Source organism: Sciurus vulgaris, assembly GCF_902686455.1.
Source record: "Sciurus vulgaris genome assembly, chromosome: 4".
Taxonomy (NCBI): Eukaryota; Metazoa; Chordata; class Mammalia; order Rodentia; family Sciuridae; genus Sciurus; species Sciurus vulgaris.
The window spans coordinates 37,614,846-37,629,610 of record NC_136464.1 but is presented as its reverse complement, the minus strand read 5'-3'; the positions used below and the strand labels follow the sequence as shown (position 1 = coordinate 37,629,610).

Genomic DNA, 14,765 nt, shown 5'->3' with positions numbered 1-14,765 from the left:
TGCCAAAAGCTCTATGTAAAACAACTAAATGGCTCACTTATTACTGCTGGGACCTTAACTTATAAGCTCATATTTCCATTTTTTCTTTCTTTTATTCCTCTGTCCTCCTAAAGAAAGCGTCACTTATAAACACAGGCTGCACATGCCTGTAATCTCAAAGACTGGGAAGGCTGAGACAGGAGACTCATAAGTTCCAGGTCAGTCTCAGCAACTTAGTGAGACTCCCCAACAACTTAGCAAGACCCTGTCTCAAAATAAAAAACAAAAAGGGCTGGGCTGTAGCTCAGTGGTAGAGTGCCCCTGGGTTCAATAGCCCCCCACCCCTCACCCTCCTACACCCTACCCTACCCCATTCGAAAGAAAGTAGAAACAGAAAAAAGAGAAAGGAAACGAAGAAAGACATCCAGCCTGCCTCACTTGTAGCAGGGAACAGAGGTGACACCCTGAATCCCAGTGACCCCAGAGACTGAGGGAGAAGGATCACAAGCCTTAGTAATTTAGCAAGACCCAATCTAAAAGCTTAAAAAATAAAAGGGCTGGGGGTATAGCTCAGTGGTAGCACAATGTCCTGGGTTCAGTTCCCCGTGTGGGGAGTGGGAGCCTCCCTTCTGCCAAGGCCTAGTACTCACCTTATACTCCAGAATCTGCGAGAATCGACTCAAGGTTAAACTTATTTCTGAAGACTTTGCTAACCTATCAAACTTCTACTACATTTGCAGGTACTCAACATAAAGGGAAAAAAAAGCATCCTCATAAAATTCTAACTTTAAGAAACATTTTTAAAATTATTCAAAATTAATATGTCAATACTGTATCAGTAAAGTAGAAGTTTTTAAGTTATTCAGATGTGCTTGAAATGGTTTACTTGAACCTTTATTAATCCACCTGAACCCAAAGTGCTGGTCTACTAATAATGCACCCAATGGAGAAAGATAAACTTTGGTCCTGATCCTTGATAATGATAAATAATTAGCATTGCCCATACTTAATGAAGTTTTTATTGTATTTGAAAATGAACTAATCTCTGCTCTTCCTTTCCTAAAATAAGCACTCAAGCTTAAAATTAAAATAAAGGAAGATAACTCAAACATATATATAAAGGTATAAATACAAACCAAGAAAACAAGTTATAGAGAACCTTCAACAAAGACAAAGCGCCCTTCTCTACTGAAATCCTGATTTTCATCTAACCAAAAAGGAGGCACTTTAAGAAAAATAAATTTTGTTTGTGTATGTGTGTGGTACTGGGGACTGAACCCAATAGTGTTCTACCACTGAGCTACATGCCAAGCCATTTTTATTTTATTTTGAGACAGAGTTTCACTAAATTGTCAAGGTTAGCCTCAAACTTGTTAACCCTCCTGCCTCAATCTCCCAAGTTGTTAGAATTACAGGAATGTGTCACCATGCCTGCCCACTTTCTGAAATTGTTTTAGGTCATAGAGCTTAATTATGAACCCCTTTTGAGTAGTGATTAAAGTTTGTAAAAATAGTTTGCAGAGTTAACTAAGATATACATGGGCTAAATACATCTTTCTGGGTTTCCTTCCTTCCTTTTTCTTTCCCTACTTATACCCCTAGCAGAGTTCGTATAAGTCTAGGTAGTTGGTAGTTGGTGGTTGCTCCATATATGGTTCTTTGTGGGTTTTTTTGTTTTGTTTTGTTTTGTTTTGTTGAGGCAAGGACTCATTATGTTCCCCAAGCTGACCTCTAACTCCTGAACTCTAGCAATCCTCCCAAATCATTGTGAATACAGGTGTGTGCCATCATATATGCTTGCTGAATAAATGCATAAGTAGATAAAGGATAACTATTATCTAAAACAACCAAGGTTTTAGTATTAAATTATACTTCACTTAGAAGAACAATTGTTCTTCCATCAGCTGTAAGAATGGATATGAAGAGGAGCGGTATTAAAAGAGAAATACATTTGGGCCTTTATGATATTCAGCAGTATGCAGATCATCTTATCATCATGCAATAACATTAATCAAACTAATTGGATGGGGAACTTTGTTCCAACCCAAGAGTTTACAACCTAATAAAGACACACACCACACACCCCTTCAGAAATTGCTTCTCCAAGGTGGCACTCTGAGCTAAGTCCAATGGATGTTTTGTCTATCTTTCTTGACCTTATAGAAACATTGATATAACTGACCACACTCTAAATACACCTTTTTCCCTTTGCCGCCTTCATGTTGTCCTTTCTTGGTTTTCTTACACTTGGAATTGTGCAGGGGCTCACCTCTATCTTCTTAGCTAACTGACTTTATCATCATCATTACCATCATGGCACTGAGCATTGAATCCATGGCCTTTTACCACTGAACTACACCTCCAGTCCTTTGTTATTGTTGTTTTGAAACAGGGTCTCACTAAGTTGGTAAGTCTGGCCCAGAACTTGTGATTCTCCTGCCCCAGCCTCCCCAATAACTGGGATTACAGGCACCACATCCAGCTATTTTGTTTTTAAATCTATTTATTTTGTAGTACTGGGGATTGAACCCAGGGGTACTCTACCACTGAGCCACATCCCCAGCCTTTTTTTATTTTTTGAGACAGGGTCTTGATAAATTCCTCAGGCTGGCCTCCTTGTGATCCTCCTGCCCCAGCTTCCCCATGTAACTATGATTACAGGCATGGGCCACTGCACCAAGATTTGCTAACTGACTTTAAATATTGAGTTCCTTGGGAGTCCATTCTTGACCCTCTTCTCTCATCTCACCCTATGTGACTGGTTTTTCCAAATGTAAGAAAGGATCAAGACTTTTTTTCCAGGAGGTTGGGGGAAGGGAGGTACTGGGTATAGAACTCAGAGGCCCTCTACCACTAAGCTACATCCCCAGCCCTTTTTATTTATTTATTTATTTATTTTATTTATTTATTTTTTTTTTGGTATTGGGGATCTAACCCAGGGTTGCTTTACTTCTCAGCTATATCCCCAGCCCTTTTTATTTTTTATTTTGAGATGGTCTCACTAAGTTACTTAGGGTCTCACTAAGTTACTGAGGCTGGCCTCAAACTTGTAATTTTCCTACTTCAGCCCCCCATGTTGCTGGGATTACAGGCATGTGCCACCACATCCAGCCTCTTTTTATTTTTTTATTTATTTTTTTTGGGGGGGGGGGGACTGGGGATCGAACCCAGGGCCTTATGCTTGCAAGGCAAGCACTCTACCGACTGAGCTATCTCCCCAGGGCCTCTTTTTATTTTTGAGATGAGATGTCACTAAGCTGCTGAGGCTGGTCTCATACTTGCAACACTCCTGCCTCAGCCTCCCTAGTCACTATGATTAAAGGTATGATTATAAGCCATGTTTGGCTTACATTGATGGCTATTTTCTCAATACCTATCCTTATGCCTAGCACATAATAAATGTATATTTAGTAAATATTTGAATTAAATTTATATTTGTATCCAAATGGCCAAGAATGCCAAGGAAGCCAGGTGTGGTGGCATGCGCCTGTAATCAGCAGTTCAGGAGGCTGAGGTAGGAGGATCACAAGTTCATAAAAAATAAAAAGGGCTGGGGATGTGGGTAGGTAGTTAAGAAGAAAAAAAAAAGAATGCCACAGAATTTAGGTGGCAAACAAACAACAACAACAAAATACCTAAAATACTTATATCACCAGATATCAAGATCTATTAGAAAGCAATAGTAATTAGACTGTATGGTTATTCATATAAGGATAAGCAACTAGACAAATGAAACAAAATTAAAAGTCCATAAACAGAACTACATATGTATAGTCAATAAAATTATGAAAGCAGTAACACTGTGGTAATGAAAGGATGATCTTTTCAATAAGGGATGTAAGGGTATTAGAGTCAACTTAATAGTCATATGGAAAAAAGAAAACTTTACATTTATATTATAATACATGAAAAACAATTCCAGATGGATTATAAATCTAAATGTAAAAGGTAAACATAAAATCTTTAAAAGATAACAGGAACTTATCTTTATAACATTAGTACAAGCAACAGTTTTTCTTCCTTTTAAGTTTTGGTTATTTTGTTTTATTTACTTTTTTATGCTAGGGATTGAACACAGTGCCTCACGTAAGGTAAGTACACACACTAAGTACACTAAATCCCCAGCCCCAACAATTTCTTAAATTGGTTACAGAAGCAATAGCCATAAATGAAAACTTTAATAAACTGGACTAATTAAGAATATCTACCAAACAACATAATTAAAGTGAATCAGTGCATGCTTATAATCCCTGAGACGTGGGAGGCTAAGACAGAAGAATTGGAAGTTCAAGGCCAGCCTCAGCAACTTAGCAAGATCCTGTCTCAAAAGAAAAAAATATAAAAATTTAAAGGGTTGGGATGTAGCTCAGTGGCAAAGTGCCCCTGGGATCAATGCTCAGTATCAAAAAAGAAAAAAAAAAAAAAGTTTAGAGTAAAAACTCACAGAAATAGAAGAAAATATATGAAATATATGTGTCTGTATTTTTTCAATCAGACCTGTAACTAAAATATAACGAATTCTTACAAAGTAATAAATAAAGAGCAGATACTCCGGAGGCCAGGGATGTAGCTCAGCTATAAAGCACTTAACTAGCCTATGAGAGGCCTGGGTTCAATTCCTAGCACCACAAAACAAAATAAACAAGAAGAGCAGACAGCGCAGCCAATGCAGTAGCATACACCTGTAATCCCAGCAACTCAGGAGACTGAGGCAGGAGGATTGCAAATTCAAGGTCAGTCTGGGCAATTTAGTAAGATTCTGACTTGAAATAAAAAGTAAAGAGGGTTGAGGCTATAGCTTAGTGGTAGAGTACCCTGGGTTCAATTCCTAGTACCACCAAAATAAAAACAACAAACAAAAAACAAATAGACATCCCGAAGAAAAATTAGTGAGAGGCTTCAACAAAAGATACTTAAATGACAAAAAAGCATATGAAAAATGTGTTCTACCTGACTCATCATCAAAGAAAGGAAAATAAAATCAAAATGGTTATTCCAGGGAAATGGTGATTAGTATGAGATAAAAGGGGCATATAAATGGGACTCTAGCAATACTCTTTCTTTTTTTGGGGGGTGCTGGGGATCGAACCCAGGGCCTTGTGCTTGCATGGTATTCTACCAACTGAGCTATCTCCCCAGCCCCCTCTTTCTTAAATTATATTCTCTTATACAGATGTGTTCACTATGAAAAATCAGAAAACTGGACAGTCTACTACTGCCCTCTTTGTAAAGCTTCCCCCAGGTTCTCTTAATTCTATATTCTCTCCCTAGACAATTCATGGACACCACTGTCTGTTTCCAGGTCAAATCTTTTTGCTAAACTGAAAACCACTATTTAACCAACAACTTCACTATCTAGGGATCCTATAGTAATTCTCCCACAAATGTGCTTGTTCCATTGTTTTTGGCTGATTTATCCTATTTAATGCAATCACCATCAAACTAGTCACTCAGGTTAGGAATCTGGACATGATTCTGTCCTTTCCCTTCTGCACCCCGAGACGAGTCTAACTGGTCACTAACTTTTTAATACTGCACACCCTCCTTTTCATTCACAGCCAGTATAATACTGCCCCTGAACTATGGAGATAATTTAGTATCTCTCATCTAGTACCCTTCCAAGTGTGCCTTCCAGATTTGTCATGTTAAGCTCTTCCTAGAGCTTTTAATGACTTTTCTCTTTCTCAAAGAATACAATTAATTCTTCTACTCCTACTCTTCTTCCTAGCCATAACAAATTCCTACAGGTCTCTGGAAGAACCATGCTGTTCTATCATCATGCGTCTGCACATGTAGTTCCTTTTGCCTGAACTACCTTTCTCTCTCTCTCTCTCTCTCTCTCTCTCTTTTTTTTTTTTTTTTTTCCGGTGCTGGGGATTGAACCCAGGGCCTTGTGCTTGCAAGCACTCTACCAGACTGAGCTATCTCCCCAACCCTCTCTCTCTTTTCTTTAAATATCTTTTTTCGTTGTCAATAGACACAATACCTTTATTTTACTTATTTATTTTTATGTGGTGCTGAGGATCAAACCCAGTGCCTCACACATGCTAGACAAACACTCCATTACTGAACTACAACCCCAGTCCAATACCTTTCTATCTCGTGAAAACTACTACTATTCACCCATTAGAACCCAATATAAATGTCTGTTTTCCAACTTTTCCCTGACCATATGAGCAGAATTACCCATTTTTCCTTTACAGACCTCTATAATACACACATATCTCTAGTATTCTTCATATTCAAATATAATTATTCGTTTACATGTCTGCCTCTCCTAAAAGAGCTCTGGGATTTGGAAAGTTACCTTGTAAACTAGGCACTGGTTCTGAAACGGAAATGCTGAATAACAGTTTATTGGCCAGGGGATATAGATCATTGATAGAGTGCTTGCCTAACATGCATGAGGCCCTGGGTTCAATACCCAACACTGCAGAAAAAGAAAAAAGAAAAAAATGCCCAGCACGATGACAAGGCCTATAATCCCAGTGAGGCTAGCCTCAGCAACTTAGTGAGACCCTGTCTGGAAAAAAAAAAAAAAAAAAAAATGTCTCTCAGTAGTACAGTACCCCTGGGTTTCATGCCCAGTACTAGAAAAAGGAAAATAAAAACCCAGAGTTTAGATGTTTCACATATTTTTGTTCATCTTTCTTTTTAAATTTTTATTTTATTCTTTCATTTTTAGAGGTGTCGAGGCTTGAACCCAGGGCTTCACCTATGCTAGCCAAGTGCTCTACCACTGAGTTGCACCCCTAGCCCTTGGCTGTGATCATTTTGAATATCAAAAATGCTAAGTATGTTATATATTTTTATGTAAAGGGTTTTGTTGCTGTTGTTGTTGTTGTTTTGTACTGGGGATTGAACCCAGGGATGCTTAACCACTGAGCCACATCCTCAGCCCATTTTATTTTTTATTTAGAGACAGGGTCTCACTAAGTTGCTTTGGGCCTGGCTAAGTTGCTGAGGTTAGCCTCAAACTTGTGATCTTCCTGGTTTAGTCTCCCAGATTGCTGGGATTACAGACATGCACCACTATGCCTGGCTTATATAAAGATTTTGTGTGTCAAAAATTGTGACAGGGCTGAGGCTATAGGTCAGTGGTAAAATTCTTGACTAATATGCACAAAGCCCTGGGTTTGATCCCCAGCATCAACTCCCCACAACATGCATACATACAATTTGTGAACTTACACCAGCATCTAAATTTGTACTTTTGGGGGTGGTATCGAAGCTTGAACTCAGGGGCACATGACCACTGAGCATGTCCCTAGCCCTATTTTGTATTTTATTTAGAGACGGGGTCTCAGAGTTGCTTAGCGCCTCACTTTTGCTGAAGCTGGCTTTGAACTCATCATAATCCTCCTGCCTCAGCCTCCTGAGCTGCTGGGATTACAGGCATGTGCCACCACGCCCAGCTAAATTTGTACTCTTAAATAAGAGTGCCCCATGCTATTTTTTTTTTTTTTAATTATCTTGGTCCCCAGCATGAAACTTTAATGGCAACAACTGGCAAATTTCTTTCTTCTAAGGAACATCAATATGTTTCTGAACTTCTCATGGCAGCACCAACACAGACTGAGTACAGGGTTTATTCTGTTGTAAAATACCTCAGGTTTTCTGAGGTATGAAACTCATACTTAACATAACTTCCAAATTTATTTTTAAATTGCAAATACTACTTCAAAAATATTTTTATTTTGTGAGCTTTTTTTTTTTTTTTTTTGGTACTGAGAATTGAACACAGGGGCACTTATCCACTGAGCCACATCCCCAGCCCTTCTTATTTTTTATTTTGAGACAGGGTCTTGCTGAGTTGCTTGGGGGGGATCTCCCTAAGTTGCTGAGACTGGCTCTGAATTTATAATCTTCCTGCTTTAATATTTTCAACACAGTGATGAATTATAGAAATTCAAGAAGTATTCTAATTATGCAATTAAAATAACTCCTTACTTTCCTGTTTCCCTAACTTATACTTGTTTTTTTTTTCTTTAGAGCTTTATAATTATGCATAGTAATTGGGTTCATCCCAACAAACTCATACATGGAATTCCATTTCAGTTCATGATCCCCCTTTCCCTCCTCCTTTTCCCTCCCATCCTCCCTTCCCTCTCCCATTCTCCTTTTCCTCATCTATTAATTTATATTTGATTGGTTCTTAATGTTGCCTCATGCTATTTTTAGATTTTATTCAATACAGTTGAGCCCCTTCACCATAATATCCATTCCTTTACAGATAATTTTTAATACAGCATACCTCCTTTTACTCAGATGTAGCTTGTTCACTTTCTTAATGTAATCATGTTAATTCAGTTACAAGAACACTCTGCAAAAACTGCAGAATGATTTTAGAAAATATAGTCAAGCTTTATATGTCATTTCTTCTCCCTATATGATGTCATTTTATATTTTATTTTACCTAAAAATATATATATTCTGAAAGATCATGTGTTCTTCCACAATACTTTATAGAAGCAAATACACACAATGCTATTCAAAAGCTGTCCTCACAAAACTGGAGCCACAAGCTGGCCTTAGAGGTATCAGCTTTCACAATTTTAGCCCTATTCCCAAAGTTTAAGCTGTAATTTTGAACACTTCCTCATGAGCTCTCCTGCTGTCTGATGAACATTCCCATGTACAAGTTTCCTCCTATCACTCTCATTGCCTATGGGGCAAGATTCGAACACTTAACTACAGTATTTAGGGCACCTCCATTTAATCTCAACCTGTGTCCCCAGACAGCATTATCCCCATTTCTCTAAGAAAAGTGGTCTACTTATGGTCCTGAACCTTGGGATGTTACAGACCCCATATGAAGTGCCTCCTAAATGCTATTTATCCTAATCTCTTTCTTCCTGGACCAGTTTAAACTCTAGCTCCTAACAACATCATATATTTATACCTCATTATTTATTATTTTGTATATCTATTTACCTTTTATTGTATGTCAACCCCCAAGTATAACTATAACCTCCTTGAGGGAAAGCATTCTAATTTACTTCTTTTCTTCTTTAGGGTTAGATAGAGTATCTTACCTAGGGTTTAGTAATGATAGCAGTTAACATTTATGGCACATACACTGTGTGCCAGATATAACCCTCGGAACTTTCCACATAGTAAGTCACTTAACCCATGCAATAAACCTATGTGGTAAATACTGTTTTTGTCCCTAATAGCACATAACAATGAAAACTTAGGTGATTTACCCACCCACAGTCACAAAACTAGTAGCATAACTAGGGCCTAATTTCAGGTTTGACTCTAAAGCTGTTTCAATTACTAACACATATAAGCTGGACCTCTTCTCCTACTTGATCCATACAGCCCTGGAGACAGCTTGGGCTTTGGAGGTATGGAGAGGGCAAATTGTGGCTCAGCAACTTCTCTGTCTCCCATGACACAAAGCTTTTATGTAATGACCTTTGCCTGAAAATCAAAGATAAGCTTTAACCAAAGAATTCCAAATTCCACCTGTGGGCAAGAACCAGTCTCACCACAGCATGACTGTCTTCAAGAAGATGATTCATCAGGCTGGGCATGGTACCAAGTGGCAGATGCCTACAATACCAGCCACTTTGGAGGCTGAAGCAGGAGGATCATGAGTTCACCAGCCTCAGCAACTTAGCTAGCAAGGTCCTAAGAAAAATAAATAAATAAAAAATGGTTGGGTATGTGTCTCAGTGATTACAAACCGCTGGGTTTAAACCCCAATACCAAAAAAAAAAAAAAAAAAAAAAAAAAAAAAAAAAAGATGACTCATCAAAAGATTTGATTTCAGTCACTGTAGATCCACAGAGTAAGGCTAGTATATGCCAGAAGTAAAGAAGGAAACCTTTCTTTGCCAGAAGGCCTAATCTAACAACCAGCAGTTAATAGGTTCTATATAGGCTAATGAGTCATAGGCATCATCAGAACAAAAGGAAAAGGGCAAGGTCAGTGTGTCTACCCAGGTAGCCCTTGGATTCTTGTATCTGAAATCAAGTAGTGTTTGTATATCAGTGCCTTACCTTTACAGAGGGAATTAGATTTTACCAAACTCCTTCACTTTTATTATCTGATTTGATGTTAACAGCCTGTACAGTGAATAGATTACTAGTAGAGACAGGGCCCTCACCTTTACTTTTTACAGATTACATAATGCACCAGCACCAGAAGGGTAGCCAAGAAGAAGAGTAGAGACTGAAATGTAGCCAAAGTTCTTCTCGCCAAGCTCATGGACCTTAGTACAGAGCTGCATCTGCCTGAAAAAAAGAGGCAATTCTTCCAAATTTCTATAAAGAGAATATATGAACAGGTGACAGCACTGAGGATGACTATTGGGCTCCCTGACAGTAGACACTCAGGCTCAGAAGTGTTATAAGACACAGTTTCTAAGTGGTACATCCAGGGCTAGAGGTGTAGCTCAGTGGTAGTGCCTTCCATAGCATAAGTTCTAATAAGTTCTACCACTTATTAGCTGTATGGTGCTGAGTGATAACAACTACAAATATTATGTTGAACTGATACTACTTTCCATGACACATACTTTGTTCATGTGATGACCCCTAAGAGTTCTATACCTTCATTAGTCCCATTTCACAGATGAAGACCCAGAGGCTAAAGTAACTTTCTCTAAGTTAAAACCTGACACTTTCTCTAAGTTAAAACCTGACTCTAGGGCGGGGGAGATAGCTCAGTAGGTAGAATGCTCATCTCGCAAGCACAAGGCCCTGGGTTCAAACCCCAGCACCACACAAAAAAAATAAAAAATAAAAAAAAAAAACCTGACTCTAAAACCTCTGTTTTCAGTTTATCAGTTTTTGTTTTGTCTGGAATAAAATGGAGACAATATATAACAGTGGCTCTATCTAAATAATCAAAATTATATTCATGTATATGAAAACATATTCAATAAACTGTAATGTAGTAAAAGTCAATGTACAAAATCAAAATCAGTCCATCTGACATGCAGATGGTCTGGGTCTAAAAATTCTACACTTGTCTCCACTTATCAGGAGTCAAATGAGTTGTCCTAAGCCCATTCTCTTAGAGGCATAAAGATCATGCTATCCAGATATTTCTTATCCTTCCTCTTCCTATGCTGTTTCCTACTTATGGAAATAGATGCATCACTAAATTGCCCTAAGATGCAGATTTGTTGTTGCTGTTGTTGTTGTTTTACAGTACTAGGGATCAAACTCAGGGCCTTGTGCATGCCAGGTAAGCACTCTGTCAATGAACCACATCCCCAGTCCTTTTGTTGCTTATTTGCTCTAAATTGTTGTGTACTGAGAGAATATCTTTCTAAAATTTTTTGTTGTAGATACCTATATTTTATTTATTTATTTTTATGTGGTGCTGACGATCAAATCCAGTGCCTCACATGTGCTAGGCAGGCACTCTACCCCAGAGCTACAATCCCAGTCCCCTGAGAGAATATCTTCTTCATCTGGTAATGATGATTGTTATACTGACTAGTATTCTCTGATAACTTTGTCCATGTAGGTTTGTAAATGAGAATTTTTCATGACTTATCATGAATTCTCCAATACTGACAGACAGAACTATCATTCTCATTTTTCAGATAAAGAAACGCAGGCTTATTCAATAGAAGAACAGATAAAGAAATGTGTTATTTATACACAATGGAATATTACTAAGCCTTAAAAAAGAATGAAATTATGGCATTTGCAGATAAATGAATAGAGCTGGAGAATATCATGTGAAGTGAAATAGGCCAATCCCCCAAAACAGATCAAATGTTTTCTCTGATATGTGGATGCTGATCCATAATTTGGGGGAGGGGGTGAGCAAGAGAAGAATGGAGGAACTTTGGATTGGGCAGAAGGGACTGAGAGGAGGGGAGTGGGTAGAAGTTAGGAAAGATGGTGGAATGAGACAAATATTATTACCCTATACACATGTATGATTGCACGAATAGTGTGACTGTATCGTGTACAATCAGAGAACTGAGAAGTTGTGCTCCATTTGTGCACAATTAGTTGAAATACATTCTGCTGTCATGTGTAACTAATTAGAATAATTAAAAAAAAGAAACCCAGGCTGAGAAATGATAAATAACTGCCTAGCTGACACAATTGTAAGTAGTAGATAATAAGTTCTCATCTACCTTAGATCCAAAGCTCAACTCTAACCTCTCACCTACTCTCACACCCAGGGTCTATATCTTCCTTACAATCAGGCTTCTGACTGACTCTAGCTGTTCATTCCTTTTTGTTGTTGTTGTCTTGTTTTTGTTTTTGTTTTTTTTGTGGGGGAGAGTACTGGGGATTGAACTCAGGGGCACTCAACCACTGAGCCACATCCCCAGCCATTTTTTGTTTTTGGTTTTGGTTTTGGGGAGTTGTATTTTATTTAGAGATAGGATCTCACTGAGTTGCTTAGCTTCTTGCTGTTCAACTCGTGATCCTCCTGCCTCAGCCTCCGGAACAACTGGGATTACAGGCATGCACCACATCCAACTTGTTCGTTTCTTTTGTGACCGTATTTTTTCCAAATCAAAATTTAATACAGGGGCTGGGGCTGTAGCTCAGTGGTAAAGTGCTTGCCTTGCACAGGTGAGAAACTCAGTTAAATCCTCAGCACCACATAAAAATAAGTAAATAAATGTGAAGATATCGTGTCCATGTACAACTAAAAAATCATTAAGAAAAAAAAGTTAAGCTGGGGTCCAGCACACACCTATAGACCCAGAGACTCAGGAGGCTGAGGCAGGAGGATTACAAGCTCAAGACCAGCCTCAGCAACTTAGTGAGACTTCTTTCTCAAAATAAAAAAGGGTGGACCATGTGGCTCAGTGGTTAAGCATCTCTGGGTTCAATCCTCAGTACAAAAAAAAAAATTGTGTTATCCTGTTATCCCAACAATTTGGGAGGCTGAGTCAGAGGATTGCAAGTTCAAGGCCAGTCTCAGCAATTCAGCAAGGCCCTAAGTACCTAGTACCTTAGTGAGACCCTATCTCAAAATAAAAAAATAAAAAGGGCTAGTAGTTCTATAGTAAAGCACCCCCAAGTTCAACCCAAACTACCAAAAAAAAAAACGTTGAAGCATATGGTCTTACAATTTAAAACAATGAAACCCCTGAAAAATCTAAGACCTGTGGTTTGGGGACTTTTTTTTACTCCCCACCAGACCTGATTACCTAGAACAAGCCCTATTTAGATTGTTCTTAGCTTCTCTCTTTTTTGGGTGGGGGAGGGGTCCTGGGGATTGAACCCAGGGGCGCTTTACCACCAAGCCACATCCCCAGACCTTTTTATTTTGTAAGACAATCTTGCTAAATTGCTTAGGGTCTCAATAAATTGCTGAGGCCACACCTGTAATCCCAGTGGCTCAGGAGGATGAGGCAGGAGGATCTCAAGTTCAAAGTCAGTCTCAGCAATTTAACAAGGCCCTGAGCAACTTATGAGACCCTGTCTCAGAATTTAAAAAGTAAAATAAAAAGGACTGGGGATGTGGCTCAGTGGTAAAGACTTCTGGGTTCAATCCCTGGTACCAAATAATAATAATAATAAATTTCTGAGGCTGGCCTTAAATTTACAATACTCCTGACTTAGCCTCCTAAGTTACTGGGGTAATAGGCATGCACCATTGCAACTGGTTTAGCTATTCTTTTGAGACCAAAACTGGCTCTTCTTAGTGTTTCATAGTTAAATCCATCTCCCAAACAGAGGCTTCCACCTAAAAGCCTGGAAGCCTCTTAGAAACAAAGATCTCAATTAGTCTTATCCTTCTGCAAAATTCCTCTCTCAGAAGAAAAGGATGAAAGAAAAGTTTTCTTTCTTTCTTTTTTTTTTTTTTCCTGTTTTAAAATAGAAGTGCTTAAGGTATCCCTTGGAAACATCCAACTCTGAACATGTTGGCCACTACCAGAGAAATAAAGGAGGAAAAAGAGAAGTTTATTTGTTCTCTTAAGGAAGAGGTTTTGTTTTGCATCTCCTTTCTAGAGTGGTTCCTTTCCAAAGTCATTGCAGTTTCCACTGTAAGTCTTCCCAGAGAGGCCAAGAGCAACAACAGCAACAACATAAAGCCCCAAAGCTCATATGCAGAAACAAACTGCATCTGCATTTATTCAACACATTTATTGAGTGTCTCCTGTGTGATAGGGTCCAATGCTCACTATTCTTCCTACCTTCCATATACCTGTATAATCAAGAATACTCAAAAGTACCTGTAATCCCAGCTACTTGGGAGGCTGAGGTAGGAGTATTTCAAATTCAGGGGTGAACCTCAGCAACTTAGCGAGACCTTGTCTCAAAATAAAAAATTCAAAAAGGGCTGGGGATGTGGTTCAGTGGTAAAGCACCCCTGGGCTCAATCCCCACTACCAGAAAGAAAGAAAGAGGGCTAGTTCAATGGCAAAGTGCCCCTGGGTTTTATCCCCAGGACCAAAAAGAGAGACAGAGAACACTTAAAAGTACTAAACAAGAAAGACAAGATCTTTCTGCAAGGGGAGAAGAGTAAAGAAAAGGATGGTTGTTGAAAAAAATTAAAGAAAATATCAGGTAGATATAGGTGCTACAAAGAACAAAAAGTGATGTGATTGAGAGAATATGGTGGGCATTTAGATTAAATGATCATTAAAGGCCTGCTTGCAGAGGCTAGTTGTATAGTTCAGTAGTGTTTCCCTAACGTGTACAAAGCCTGGGTTCAATCTCCAGCACCATGTGGAGAAAAAAAAAAAAAAAAGGCAGCAGCCTTAGAGCCCAAGTTGGCAGCCTCTTCTGTAGAGCTATATAGTAAATATTTTAGGCTTCACAAGGCACATAAGGTCTCTTGTTGCACAT

General features: G+C 38.7%; 1 protein-coding gene across 2 annotated transcripts in view; it reads right to left on the bottom strand.

The window, feature by feature from the left end:
• The window catches only part of CPEB3 (cytoplasmic polyadenylation element binding protein 3), a 172,564-nt gene that overhangs the window by 142,184 nt on the left and 15,615 nt on the right, over window positions 1-14,765 (bottom strand). Inside the window, exon 1 of one of the 2 annotated variants that reach the window (XM_079137568.1) lies at window positions 10,094-10,524. The exons of the other annotated variant lie outside the window; for it this stretch is intronic. The gene's annotated coding sequence lies outside the window, so the exon portion shown is untranslated. Of the gene's footprint in view, window positions 1-10,093; window positions 10,525-14,765 lie in introns of those variants that run through there. 2 annotated transcript variants of the gene reach the window in all.